The sequence below is a fragment of the Procambarus clarkii genome, chromosome 54 (genome assembly GCF_040958095.1).
Source record: "Procambarus clarkii isolate CNS0578487 chromosome 54, FALCON_Pclarkii_2.0, whole genome shotgun sequence".
Lineage (NCBI taxonomy): Eukaryota > Metazoa > Arthropoda > Malacostraca > Decapoda > Cambaridae > Procambarus > Procambarus clarkii.
Window position 1 is genome coordinate 29,854,104 of NC_091203.1, and position 16,216 is coordinate 29,870,319.

Below are 16,216 nucleotides of genomic sequence, written 5' to 3' on the forward strand. Positions count from 1 at the left end.
ATATATATATATATATATATATATATATATATATATATATATATATATATATTCCCCCCTTTTATATCAAAATTTTTTATTTTGTAATTGCCTTTTTTGCCTTGTTTTCCTACAACCAGCCCTTTTATGCAAACAAGTATAGCCCCAGAACTAAACCTCTTATCCAGTATCTATGACAATCATCACTTTAATGATCAAAATTGCAGATATTTTACAGCAAATGATGTAAACAATGTATTAACACAATCACAATATCTCTGTAATTAACTTGAATGTAAGATCTCTAAGCAAACACTTTGATGATGTTAGTGTCTTGATTCAAATTGTTGACAACAAATTCTCTTTTGTTATACATACTATAACGTGGTTAAAAGAGGATACTACTCAACTCTTTAACATGCCAAACTACTCAGCAATTCACAACTGTCGACCAATTCAGAAAGGTGGTGGTACTGCTCTTTACTACCACCAAGAACTGACATGCTTAAAAGTAATTAGAACTAGAGACTTCTGTTGGAGTATATCTTTGCCAGTTTCAGAGTCAAGGGTGCTGAATCTGTCCTGACTGTGGGAGCAGTCTATAGAATTCCTAACACTGATGTGTCCGAATTCAACTCTAACCTTAGAAATCTAATACTAGATAACAGACTGAACAAAAACCATCTAATTATCGCAGGGGACTTTAATATTGACCTCTGCGAGCCTGAACACCCTCCTGCTGATAGTTTCCTCAACTGTATGACCTCCTGCTTCCTCATACCCTTAATCACTAGACCTACTAGAATCACTGATAGTACTGCCTCTGCTCTTGACCACATCAGGACTCTCACTATATTATGCACTAATATATCCCTATCTTAATTATGGTATCTATGCATGGGGGTCTACCACTGCAAACCACCTTAAGCCCATCATCACCCAGCAAAAATCTGCTTTCAGAATAATAACAAACTCTGCTTTCAGACAACACTCAGCTTCCTTGTTTAAATTCCTTAACTTGCTAAATATTAACTCCCTCCACACATTGTCTTGTGTCAACTACATTTACAAAACCATGTTCTTAAATGCAAACCATGCTCTGAAACTCTCCCTGGACAGATGTAATAGGACCCATTATCACCACACCAGAAATAAATATCTCTTTGATATCCCCAGGGTCAAACTTAATCTGTGTAAACACTCTATGCAAATTAATGATCTAGTCTATGGAACTCACTCCCTAGTGAATTGAAAGGCTGTCAAAATTTTGCATTTAAAAACAAAAACAAAAAGTACCTAATATCATCTTCGAAGTTTCCTACACTGAGCTTTAAATTTGCTCTGTATCTAGTGTTACCCAATCTCCCAATCTTTATGTACTTAATCCAAACAACTTAATCATTGTCTTCATTACTATCTTCTTTTATGTGCTAGCCATATGCTGTATTGTGCCTGCTAAGTTTTGTTAAACTACCATTCAAGCTGTCATTGCAATCATTCTGAGCTACCTTTGTGCTTTAATATACCTACAATTTTTCTCTCATCTTTTATTTTTTTTCATGCTATGTAACTTTTATCATTTTTATAAATTTTGCAAGTATTTACCTACTTATAAGTTTCTTAGATTAAGGACCTGCCCGAAACGCTGCACGTACTAGTGGCTTTACAAGAATGTTATTACTATGCTATGTATCCTCACAATCCCAATGTACCTTCTTGTATATATATATATATATAAATAAATAAATAAATAAACATAACCTCTCCACTTACGTTAGGGATAATCACTGATAGGACCACAGACCATCACCCCTAATTTCTCCTAACCAACATAAATAAACCACCTCTAGATACAAGGAAGAAAAGCTTTAGGCTGTACAATGAAACTTCTATAAGCAACTTTATTGCTGCTGCTGCTAATATCAACTGGGAGACTGAATTAGGTGACATAGTGGACATCATCCTAGCGTTGCAAACATTTCTTCAGAAAACTCTGAACCTTTATAACTCCCACTGTCCAATCCTAACGAAACAAGTTACAAATAAAAGGTTAAACACTCCATGGCTTACAAAGGGGATACTTATATCTATTAATAAAAAACATGACCTTGAAAAGAAGTATAGGTTAGGAGTCGTCTGTAAAGAATTTTCAAAGATTTACTCATCCATGCTGTCTAAAATAATTAGAAGAGCCAAAATAAAATACTACGAAAATAAATTTACCCAAATTAAGGCAACATTAAGAAAACATGGAGCACTATCTCCCAAATATTAGGTTAAAAAAAATTGAATAAAAAACGAACTCTCCTATCCAATGATGGAGGTGTACTTTCGGCCTCAGACACTGCTATTGAATTCAATTGGTTCTTTTCATCCATTGGTACATCCCTTGCTCCTGATATTCCATCCCCACTCACTAATATTAAAGACTACCTTAAAGGCAACTATCCAGTCTCTCTGTAATTGTATTTGTGCTGCTTTTTCAACAATGTTCCCCCCTCTTTTACCTCTCTTTTTATTTGTACTCAACGCATTTTTTTCTTTTTACCCATTAGTTTTAAGCTTTAGTCATTAGTGTTTTTTCCTGCCCGAAACGCTTTGCGTAATAGTGGCTTTAGGCATTGTATGTACTAGCTCTATCTATAAAGCCAACAAACTTTGTAAAATCTCTTTATGTATGTACCTTTACCTAAATAAAAATTATTATTATTATATTATTATTATACCTAGCTCCCGATAATTCCTCTGATGTTAATGAGGTAATCCTTTAGCTTAAAACTAAGTCAAGTGCCCTTGATGAGATACCATCTCTAATTTACAAAAAAAACTCTAGATTTCTAGCTCCTGCCATTGCATTGCTCTTCAACAAATCACTTTAACTCTAAACTTTTCTGGATATTCTAAAAAAGCGAGAGTAACCCCAGTCCACAAATGTGGTGGTCTCACTGATGTCAACAATTACAGACCTATCTCAATTCTGCCAACCTTGTCAAAAATATTTGAAAAGCTAATCTACAACAGCTTTACTCTTATCTAGCCAAACTCAATATACTTAGCTCTTGCCAATATGGTTTCAGACCCAATAAAAACACTAATGATGATTTTATTAGTATGATTAACTTGATACATACAGCTCTTGATAAAAATGAGTTCCCTGTTGGGCTATTTGAGGACCTATGTAAGGCTTTTGATACTGTTACCCACCAAAACCTCCTTCTTAAATTTACATCATTATGGAGTCAGAGGTCCCTGCAATACCTTCAGTCTTACCTTACTGAGAGTTTCAGCATGTTTCTGTGAACAATTCCATTTCTCCTACACTACCCATAAACATTGGTGTTCCACAGGGCAACATACTTGGCCCTCTCCTCTTTCTCATCTATATAATGTCCTTCTAAATGCCTCTCAATACCTCACACCAATCTTATTTACTGATGACACAACTTTCCTTTTCTCCAGTCCTGACCCGCTTGCTCTAAATGTCACTGTGAATACTGAACTAAATAAAGTCCATCTTTGGCTAACTGCTAACAAATTCATCTTTAACATTGACAACACTTTCTATATTTTGTTTGATAATAAATCCTTAAATGAAATTAATCTAAGGTGTCTAAATTAGTTATGAAACTAATCTAATTAAATGGTGTCCTCGTCGATAACAAGCTGAATTTCCAGGGACACATTCTAAATATAGCAAAAAAAAAGTGTCTAAAACTGTTGGCATTCTTTCCAAGATCAGATATTATGTACCTCGCCCTGCCCTGGTGATGCTCTATTACTCTCTCATCGATCCTTATCTCAACTATGGTATTTGTGCTTGGGGTTCTACTACCCAAAATCATTTACGCCCTCTAATTACCCAACACAAAGCTTCTATTAGAACAATATCTAACTCTGGCCACAGACAACACTCGGTACTGTGACGGTGTTCCCCCTTTATATTTCTCTCACGCCAGCTGTAAGAGTCACATCCACTGTACCAAAACGTTCTCTACCTTCCACAGAACAATTTGACATATGTGGGAGTATGAGGTGTTCTCACGTTGGCGAGAAATTCGCAAAAGAAGAGTGTTTTGGCCAGTGGCTTAGGCCCTTTTGGACGCCAAGATGGCGCAGGCCCCTACGTTTTCCCGCCAAGACGTTATGACGTCAGTGGCACCAGATTGGTCAAGAACGGTGACGTGGCTCAGGGAGCCAATGAGAAATGCCCCTGGCAAGTATGACGTCACAAGTGCAGGGGGGTCCGGACGGCGCATCCCGTGGCGCCAAGGAGTTAGACACGACACGTCGAGGAGGTCAGACGTGTGATTGGGGGTCCTGTCAGTCTGACAGTTTTCACCCCACTCTGGTGGATTTACGCATCACCTGTATTCTGCAAGCACCCTGTGAGGTCTTCCTAAACTCCATGAGTCGGACAGAAGAAGGAATTGACAGAAACGAGCAACAAGTGCTCCAGTGACAGGTGCTTTGCAAGAAGTGAAGTCTGAGCAGTGACGTCTGGGACGACTGTACAGTTTCACCAGTTGGGTGATGATGGAGTGGCTGAGCCAGTCCACCGTGAGGAAGGAGAAGAACGAACTAGCTGGGAATACGAACGACTGCAGCCGTGAGTGAGGACTGCAGGTGTAGATGTGAGAAGTCGACGGCCAGAAGACCGACTCCAACCCTTCAAGAGGTTGTGGAGGAGCATGGGGCCTGCAGAGGAGAGCAGCATGGAGAAGACGCGTTTTTGGGTGTTGGTTGAGTTCCTGGGAAGAGCATCAGTGTGTGTGGGGGTGTTCCCTACAACGAGTCAAGAGCCAGAACCAGGAGCTTCAATTCAACTCTCAACAGAGGGCGAGTCCACGTCATTGATGGTGGAAGTAGGTAATTAAGTTTTCCCTCCCATTCCCCTTTAGTTAGCTATTAGTTTAATTATTCGCACACCCTCCGTCACTATGTGATGGAGTGCGAAAAGATACGTGAATTTAGAGACAATTCTATAACCAACGTTTCAACGATGTGTAAATATTTCATTCAAAATGATCTGCTACCAGAAATTTTAGCCAAATATCCCCAGTTTGCTAACTGTAGGTAGTAACTAAGTGATTGTAACCTATCCACCGCTGCCCACTGGATGGGGGGCGGTGTGCAGGACAAACATATCAATTGTGACACTAGCTCGCCACATATCTCAGTTGCTTAATTTAGAACCTGTACTTGAGGTCGATCTCGAACCCATTGTTGATGTGACGACTTATATTGAATTTTGTAACTAGCTCATCAAGATTGTAACTTGCTTAGCTAAATGAATTGTGGGATTCAGTCCCTGAGCCCATTATGTGCCTCTGTAACCCTTTCCACTACCGCCCACAAGATGGGTATGGGGTGCATAATAAATGAACTAAATTAACTAACTCATCTTCATAGTTTTCTACCATGTGCTTTATCTTCAAACTGTATCTAGTGCTACTCAATCCCCCAATATTTGTACCTAAGCCATATTACTTTACCATTGTAATCTTAGATATTATCAGATATATTGTGGATGATATTGCGGGGATTGAGCTTTTGCCCGAAACGTTACGCATGCTAGTGGCTTTACAAGAATGTTAATTCTACTTATTTTCTATATTCTCTGTTACCCCCAATGTAACTTCTTGTATATAAATAAATAAATATCATGGTTGTAGTATTAAGTGCATATTCTACTGCATTTTTCCTTGAAACTTTTCCTCGAAATGATCCTTATATTGTGCTTCAGTGAACCAATGTATAACCCTGAAATGATATCCTCATTTACCTAGTAATCTTTGTTTCTTTGTGTATTGTTATGATTGTGTATTATTCTAATCTGATTTTGTGTCAAAATTTCTTCAATTTACCTGTAAATATTTTTTGCCAATTTTACTGTAATTATTCTACTTAAATTAACTGTATCTGTAAAGGAAAGCTGTAAAGTACCTGTAATTTTTTTTTTATCACTTTTAATGTTAATTTGTCTAAAAATTTTCTGTTAGTTTAAGGACCTGCCCTAAACGCAATGCGTGCTAGTGGCTTTACAAGAATGTTAATTTAACTTAACTTTTTTATTCTCTGTTAACCCCCAATGTAACTTCTTGTATATAAATAAATAAATATAGTCAATATTTTGCTAATGAATTAATACATATGTGGTATATTCCCAGTTATATTTTTTTCACGGCCCGAACTTTTCCTCACGTACCAATTTACGTCTCACAGTACCCGTCCATCGCCGTAGACAGCAGAATAGTCGTGATTAGTTCAATTATAATGAAAAATGTAGTTTTCAGGTCCCACATGGATTGTGAAATTTACCTACTATTGTCCATGCTCGTAGAACATTACAGATCAGCTACATCCTATTGAAGTCTCGTAGTTTTGTTTTGAAAAATATTAGTTGTTCTTAGTAAATTATAATAAGCACTATAAATTATTACATAGAATAAGGGTGCTTCACCAATCAACAATCGGTACCCCTACTCAAATCTCTGAATATGTTAGACATTAAGTCACTGCACATTCTCTCATGTGTATTATACATATATAAAACGCTAAACTGTAATGCCAATCCTGACCCCAAAAGCTTCATAGAAGGTTGTAACAGAACCCATGAGCACCACACCAGAAATAAATACAGTTTTGATATTCCTAGAGTACGACTTAATCAAACTAGAAATGCTCTACAAATCAAGGGGCCCAGAATGTGGAATGACCTTCCCAACCATGTTAAAGACTGTACCTCTCTCAACCAGTTTAAGATAAAAACGAAGCTATACCTAATAAATTCCCTGTAACCTACCTTACCCCTCTATTGTCAACCAATGTCTGTTTTTTTTTTAAAGAGCGCTGTTTGTCGACATAATTGTATTTGTGCTGCTTTTTCAGCTATGTTTTCATTTCTTGTTTTCATTTTACTCTTTATGCTCAATTAGTATTAAGCTTGTCATTTAAGTTTTTCATGCCCGAAACGCTTTGCGTAATAGTGGCTTTAGGCATTGTATGTACTAGCTCTATCTATAAGTCCACCAATCTTTGTAAAAATTTCTTGTATGTATGTACCTTACCTAAATAAACATTTATTTATTTATTTATTTATTTATAACATTATATACACTAGTTTGTGCTTTAAAATTCTTGAAAGAATGTATTGTAGGAACGTCAACAGAAAACGATGTTACATTGGAATGTCTATGGGGTAAACTACTACAAACAGGATGGTATAGTGTCTACTACCTACTGTAGGATGGGTACGGGTCCACTAAAACCTGTTAAGTGAGTAAGGGGTCCATACCACTTGTAGGATGGGTCTGGGCCCAACAACTGCCCATAGGATGGGTATAGGGACCACTATCATCCACAGGATGGGTATGGGGGTCCACTGTATCTATAGTGGGTCTGGTATACAATACAATACAATACAATACAATACAATACAATTTTATTTAGGTAAGGTACATACATACAATAAATATTTACAAGGATTGTTTAACTTATAGGTATAGCTAGTACATACAATGCCTACCAATGATCTGGTATATCTAGATCTTTTCATAATTGTCTTTTTTGTTTTTTTTCAGTCAAATAGTACTTTTATGCAAACTAGTATTGACCCAGACCTAAACCTCTTATCTAGTATCTATGATAATCATCACTTTAATGATCAAAATTACAGGTATTATACAGCTTATGATGTGAACAATGTTTTAATATGTAATCACAATGTTTCTGTAATTAACTTGAATGTAAGATCTTTAAGCAAACACTTTGATGATGTTAATGCCCTGATTCAAACAGTTGATAACAAATTCTCTTTTATTGTGTTTACTGAAATGTGGTTAAAAGAGGATACTAGTAACTCCAAGAGTGCGATTCAAGCAATTACATACTCTTCGAAAACATGTAAGGAGATTGTCTACCCATGCCTTCAACTTCTTCACAAACATCAATTGAACGGTTATGACACCTCTATCCAATGGGTCCCGGCACATTGTGGTATTCTCCATAATGAACTTGTAGACCAGCTAGCCAAAGCGATGCACAACACGCCTTGAGGTGGAGGTTACCTTGAGGTTACCTTGAGGTGCTTCCGGGGCTTAGCGTCCCCGCGGCCCAGTCGTCGACCAGGCCTCCTGGTTGCCAGACTGATCAACCAGGCTGTTGGACGCGGCTGCTCGCAGCCTGACGTATGAGTCACAGCCTGGTTGATCAGGTATCCTTTGGAGGTGCTTATCCAGTTCTCTCTTGAACACTGTGAGGGGTCGGCCAGTTATGCCCCTTATGTGTAGTGGAAGCGTGTTGAACAGTCTCGGACCTCTGATGTTGATAGAGTTCTCTCTCAGAGCACCAGTTGCACCTCTGTTTTTCAACGGGGGTATTCTGCACATCCTGCCATGTCTTCTGGTCTCATGTGATGTTATTTCTGTGTGCAGGTTTGGGACCAGCCCCTCTAATATTTTCCACGTGTAAATTATTATGTACCTCTCCCGCCTGCGCTCAAGGGAGTACAGTTTTAGGCTCTTTAGTCGGTCCCAATAGTTTAGATGTTTTACTGAGTGGATTCTAGCAGTAAAGGATCTCTGCACGCTCTCCAGGTCAGTAATTTCTCCTAATTTCTCCAGCTTTGAAAGGTGCTGTCATTGTGCAGCAGTACTCTACTCTAGAGAGCACAAGCGTTTTGAAAAGTATCATCATCGGTATAGCATCTCTAGTGTGAAAAGTTCTTGTTATCCAACCTGTCATTTTTCTTGCAGTTGTGACGGCTACTTTATTGTGTTCTTTAAAGGTAAGGTCTTCCGACATGAGTACACCCAGATCCTTTACATTGCCTTTTCGTTCTATGTTATGATTTGCCTGAGTTTTGTACGTGGTTTCCGTTTTTATATTTTCATTTTTTCCATAGCGCATGAGCTGGAACTTATCTTCGTTAAACACCATATTATTTTCTGTAGCCCATAGAAAGACCTGATCTACATCTGACTGGAGGTTCGCCGTGTCCTCTATATTGCCTACTCTCATGAAGATCCTAGTGTCATCTGCAAAGGATGATACAGTGCTATAGGTTGTGTTTTTGTCTATGTCCGAAATGAGGATGAGAAAAAGTACTGGAGCAAGCACAGTACCTTGGGGGACTGAGCTCTTCACGGTTGATGGGCTGGATTTTATTTTATTGACTATTACACGTTGGGTTTTGTTGGTCAGGAAATTGTAGATCCATCTGCCTATTTTTCCGGTAATTCCTTTTGAACGCATTTTATGTGCAATAACACCATGGTCACATTTATCAAAAGCTTTTGCGAAATCTGTGTAAATTACATCCGCGTTTTGTTTGTCTTCCATAGCATCTAATGCCATATCATAGTGGTCCAGCAACTGCGACAGGCAAGAGCGCCCTGTTCTGAAACCATGTTGTCCGGGGTTATGGAGTTGCTGTGATTAAATGTATTTTGTGATTTTACTTCTTAGCACTCTCTCAAAAAATTTTATGATGTGCGATGTTAGTGCTCTCGGTCTGTAATTTTTTGCCTCTGCCTTATTTCCTCCTTTATGAAGTGGTGCTATCTCTGCTGTTTTTAGTATATCAGGAATAACGCCAGTATCTAGGCTTTGTCTCCACAGAATGTGGAGGGCCTGCTATAGTGGTTTTTTACAGTTCTTTATGAATATGAAGTTCCAAGAATCCGGGCCTGGTGCAGAGTGCATAGGCATACTGTTTATGGCTTCTTCAAAATCCAGTGGGGATAGGGTGACGTCTGATATATGATTTGATGTTGGTATCGTATCCATGAAAAATTAATTTTGGTTATCAATCTTTAGTGTGTTTAATGGCTCGCTGAAAACAGAGTCGTACTGCGTCCTCAGTAGCTCGCTCATTTCTTTGTTGTCATCTGTGAAAGTTCCATCTCCCTTACGCAGGGGCCCGATACTAGATGTGGTTTTTTATCTTGATTTTGCATAGGAGAAAAAATATTTCGGTTTCCTTTCTATTTCACTGATGGCCTTTTGCTCTCTTTGCCTCTCCTGGGTTTTGTATGATTCTTGTAGCTTCCGTTCAATTGTTTCTATTTCTCTACCTAACCTTCTTCGCCGTTCTTGAGATAGGGTGCGACTCTCAAGTTGTTCCGCGATTCGTTTTCTTCGCCTATATAGGGAACGACGTTCCCGTTCCTATCTGCATCTCTTCCTCTTTTTTCTTAGAGGTATGCGGTTTGAACATATTTCTAGTGCTACTGAGCTTATTTTTTCCAGGCACTGGTTCAGGTTTGCATTTTCTAATAATAATAATAATAATAATAATAATAATAATAATAATTTTTATTTAGGTAAAGGTACATACATAAAGAGATTTTACAAAGTTTGTTGGCTTTATAGACAGAGCTAGTACATACAATGCCTAAAGCCACTATTACGCAAAGCGTTTCGGGCAGGAAAAAACACTAATGACTAAAGCTTAAAACTAATGGGTAAAAAGAATAAAATGTGTTGAGTACAAATAAAAATAGAGGTAAAAGAGGGGGGAACATTGTTGAAAAAGCAGCACAAATACAATTACAAATTATTACAGAAAATTACATTCAAACAGCGTTGATTTGAAAAACAAAAAAAAAACAAAAAACATACATGGGTTGACAACACAGGGGTAAGGTAGGTTACAGGGAATTTATTAGGTATAGCTTCGTTTTTAACTTAAACTGGTTGAGAGAGGTACAGTCTTTAACATGGTTGGGAAGGTCATTCCACATTCTGGGCCCCTTGATTTGTAGAGCATTTCTGGTTTGATTAAGTCGTACTCTAGGAATATCAAAACTGTATTTATTTCTGGTGTGGTGCTCATGGGTTCTGTTACAACCTTCTATGAAGCTTTTGAGATCAGGATTGGCATTATAGTTTAGCGTTTTATATATGTATAATACACATGAGAGAATGTGCAGTGACTTAATGTCTAACATATTCAGAGATTTGAGTAGGGGTACCGAGTGATGTCTGGGGCCAGAATTGGATATTGTCCTAATAGCAGCTTTGTGTTGAGTAATTAGAGGACGTAAGTGATTTTGGGTAGTAGAGCCCCAAGCACAAATACCATAGTTGAGATATGGATAGATAAGGGAGTAATAGAGAGTCACCAGGGCAGGGCGTGGTACATAATATCTGATCTTAGAAAGAATGCCCACAGTTTTTGAAACTTTTTTTGATATGTTTAGAATGTGTCCCTGGAAATTCAGCTTGTGGTCAATGAGAATGCCAAGGAATTTGCCATCTAATTTGTTACAAATTTGGGTATTGTTTATTTTGAGATTTATTTGATTAGAGGATTTATTGCACAAACAGAATATAGAAAGTTTTGTTAATGTTAAGGGTGAGTTTGTTGGCAGTTAGCCACAGATGGACTTTATTTAGCTCAGTATTTACTGTGGCATTTAGAGCAAGGGGATCAGGACTGGAGTAAATGAAGGTTGTGTCGTCAGCAAATAGAATTGGTTTGAGGTGTTGGGAGGCATTTGGAAGGTCATTAATGTAGATGAGAAAGAGGAGAGGGCCAAGTATGCTGCCCTGGGGAACACCAATGTTGATGGGTAGGGTGGGAGAAATTGTATTATTCACAGAAACACATTGGAGCCTGTCAGTAAGGTAGGATTTGAGGTATTGTAGGGAGTGTCCTCTGACACCATAATGATGTAATTTAAGAAGGTTTTGGTGGTTGACATTATCGAAAGCTTTACGCAGGTCCACAAATAACCCAACAGGGAACTCATTTTTATCAAGAGCTGTATGAATCGAGTTAAGCATACTAATAAGTGCATCGTTAGTGCTTTTTTTGGGCCTGAAGCCATATTGGCAAGGGCTAAGTATATTGAGTTTGGCTAGATATGAGTAAAGCTGCTTATAGATTAGTTTTTCAAAATTTTTTGACAAGTTTGGCAGGATTGATATAGGTCTGTAGTTGTTAACATCTGTGAGATCACCACATTTGTGGACAGGCGTTACTCTCGCTTTTTTTAGAATATCTGGAAAGGTTTGGAGTTCAAGTGACTTGTTGAAGAGCAAAGCAATAGCAGGGGCTAAAGATCTGGAGGCTTTTTTGTAGATTAAAGTTGGTATCTCCTCAAGGGCACCAGACTTGGTTTTAGGGAAAGGATTATCTCATTGACGTCAGTGGAATTAATAGGCTTTAGGTACAGAGACTGGGGATAGTTCCCTGTAAGATAGTCCTTAATGTCAGTACTGGAAGATGGAATATCATTAGCAAGGGATGAACCAATGGAAGAGAAGAACCTATTGAACTCAATAGCAGAATCAGAGGCTGAAAGCTGACCATCGTTTGTTATTTAGTCAGTTTGTTATTTAAAGACTTCTTTGATCCCAATATTTGTGAAATTGTTCTCCAAGTTTGTTTAATGTTGCTCTTTATTTGGGTAAATTTATCTTCGTAGTATTTAGTTTTGGCTCGTCTAATTATCTTATATAGCAATAATGATTAATTCTTTGAGAATTCTTTGGAGACAATTCCTAACCTATACTTCTTCTCAAGGTCATGTTTTTTATTAATAGATTTAAGTATTCCCTTTGTAAGCCAGGGATTGTTAAGCCTTTTGGTTGTGACTTGTTTTGTAAGCATAGGACAGTGGGTATTATAAAGGCTAAGAGTTTTTTGAAGAAAAGATTGAACTGCTAGGTTGATGTCCTCTATGTTACCTAACTCGGACTCCCAGTTGACATTATCAGTAGCAGTTATAAAATTGTCTATAGCAGTTTCATTGTGTAGTCTAAAACGTATCTCTCTTGACTCAAGAGGTGGTTTGCTAATGTTAGTTAAGAGAAATGTGGGGTAATGGTCTGTAGTGCTATCAGTGATTATACCTGAAGTAAGCGGAGAGGTTATGTTTGTCCAGATGTGATCTAGAGTCGTGGCAGTGCTATCAGTGATTCTAGTAGGTCTAGTGATTAAGGGTATGAGGAAGCAGGAATTCATACAGTTGAGGAAGCTAACAGCAGTAGGGTGTTCTGGCTCGCAGAGGTCAATATTAAAGTCCCCTGCGATAATTAGGTGGTTTTTGTTTAGTCTGTTATCAAGTATTAGATTTCTAAGGTTTGAGTTGAATTCGGACACATCAGTGTTAGGAATTCTATAAACTGCACCCACAGACAGGATAGACTCGGCACCCTTGACTCTGAAGCTGGCGAAGATATACTCCCCATAGCAGTCTCTAGTTCTAATTTCTTTTAAGCATGTTAGTTCTTGGTGGTAGTAAAGAGCAGTGCCACCACCTCTCTGAAGTTGACGACAGTTGTGAATTGCTGAGTAGTTAGGCATGTTAAAGAGTTGAGTAGTATCCTCTTTCAACCATGTTTCAGTAAGTATAATAAAAGAGAATTTGTTGTCAATAGCTTCAATCAAGGCACTAACATCATCGAAGTGTTTACCTAGGGATCTAACGTTCAAATTGATTACAGAGATATTGTGATTATGAGTTAATACATTGTTTACATCATGTGCTGCAAAATATCTGCAATTTAGATCATTAAAGTGATTATTGTCATAGATAGTGGATAAGAGGTTAAGGTCTGGGTCTATACTTGACTGCATAAAAAAAAGCTGATTGCAGGAAAAACAAGAAAAAAAAATGTACACAATACTGTACAAAAATCTAGCTGTTCTTCCCAGTTTATTTCTGTGAAGTCCTGGTTTATTTGCTCCCAGTTTATCTGTTTATTATTGAAATTGAATTTGCTGAAATCTCCTCCACCGGGAATCTGGACTGGTTTTGAAGGTCTATTCCCCATGGTTGTCATAACTTCAATTAAGTTGTGATCTGAGTAACAGGTATTTGTAATCATCATGTTCCTGATCAATTCATCATTATTAGTGAAAATGAGGTCCAGCGTGTTCTCCTTCCTAGTTGGTTCTACTATTTGCTGGTTTAAGGCAAACCTGTCGCACATCCGTAGCAGGTCATTTGCATGTGCCTGTTCATTTAGGCTACTTCCTGGTATTCTTTCTGATATTACTGTATTAGCCAGGTGCTTCCATTTCAGGTGCCGTAGGTTGAAGTCCCCAAGCAGGATGATGTTCGGAGCTGGATTTGTGAGGTTTTCCAAGCAGTGTTCTATTTTCATTAGTTGGTCTTTAAACTGCTGAGGGTTCGCCTCCGGTGACTTATATACAAGGACAATGACTACATTCAAAATCTCTATTTTGAATGTAGTGTAGTAGAATGCCTCACCTTACCCGTCATCCAATTCCCCATGTTGCACGTAAAGGAGCCTTCAAAGATACCATCTCCCAGGATTTTGCAACAAACTGGAAAACGTTATGCTCACCTTTGCACTATGGGTCCATTAAAAAAAAATGCCCGAAACGCTTTGCGTAATAGTGGCTTTAGGCATTGTATGTACTAGCTCTATCTATAAGTCCACCAATCTTTGTAAAAATTTCTTGTATGTATGTACCTTACCTAAATAAACATTTATTTATTTATTTATTTATTTATAAATGGGAAACTTGGAAACATGTCCGATATAAAAGCAGAGAAATTGATGTAACGATGACCAGATTAAGGCTGGGACATACCAAACTAGCAGCACACAGCTCTAAGTACAGAACAGACATCAATGAACTCTGTACTCACTGTCAGGTGCCTGAAACAGTCGAACACTATCTCCTGCACTGCTTCCGACATTATAGTACCAGAGTAAATTTCAAACAAGTCTTTATCGCACTTAAAATACCCTTCACCATCGAGCATATATTAGGAGGTGGCGACCACTCGTTACAAGAAAAATACCAAATAGTCAAAGCACTGGCTAAATATCTGCAGTCGACCAACAAATTGGGTCACATCTGACCCATGCCACATTTATACCTGGCGCCACCAACAGCTAAACACAGAAAACAACTGCCTCGTCGCAGCACCAAGGATCAGCTGACGCCATAAACACAACACACCACCCTACGGTGCGGCAAGTCTCCCTACAACACACACCTCTGTTTTAATCACCGTTCCTCTATCTACAGCACAACGCAACAAGCACCTTGGTAGCTCCGATCATCTTCAACATAAACGCGTCCAACAACATCAGTACTGGTGCAGTCATCGGGAGGACAAACCCTTCATGCAAACTGCACCCACTATCAACAAGAAGAAGAACTCTTCAACATACTAACCACTCAGCTATTCACAACTGTCGTCCTGTACAAAGAATTGGTGCTACTTCTCTTTACTACCACCAAGTAAATAAATAAATAAATATAAAATAAATATGTTTATTCAGGAAAGGTACATACATACAAGTGATGTTACATTAATGGATCGATATATAGATAGAGCTAGTATATACAATGCCTAAAGCCACTATTACGCAATGCATTTCGGGCAGGAAAAACATTAATATCTAGAACTTAATACTAATTGAGCATAAAGAATAAAATGTGTTGAGAACAAATACAAATAAAGATAAAAAAAAGGGGGAACATGACTGAAAAAGCAGCACAAATACAATAGGTTGACAGTGTTGATTAAAAAAAAAATAACAGACATGGGTTGACAATAGAGGGGTAAGGTAGGTTACAGGGAATTTATTAGGTAGTGTTTAGTTTTTATCTTAAACTGGTTGAGAGAGGTACAGTCTTTAACATGGTTGGGAAGATCATTCCACATTCTGGGTCCCTTGATTTGTAGAGCATTTCTAGTTTGATTAAGTCGTACTCTTGGAATATCAAAACTGTATTTATTTCTGGTGTGGTGCTCATGGGTTCTGTTACAACCTTCAATGAAGCTTTTGAGGTCAGGATTGGCATTACAGTTCAGCGTTTTATATATGTATAATACACAAGAGAGAATGTGCAGTGACTTAATATCTAACATATTCAGAGATTTGAGTAGGGGTACCGAGTGATGTCTGGGGCCAGAGTAGGATATTGTCCTAATAGCAGCTTTGTGTTGGGTAATTAGAGGACGTAAATGATTTTGGGTAGTAGAACCCCAAGCACAAATACCATAGTTGAGATATGGATAGATGAGGGAGTAATAGAGAGTAACCAGGGCAGGGCGTGGTACATAATATCTGATCTTAGAAAGAATGCCAACAGTTTTTGAAACTTTTTTTGATATATTTAGAATGTGTCCCTGGAAATTCAGCTTGTGATCAATGAGAACGCCAAGGAATTTTCCATCTAATTTGTTACAAATTTGGGTATTGTTTATTTTGAGATTTATTTGATTAGAGGATTTATTGCCAA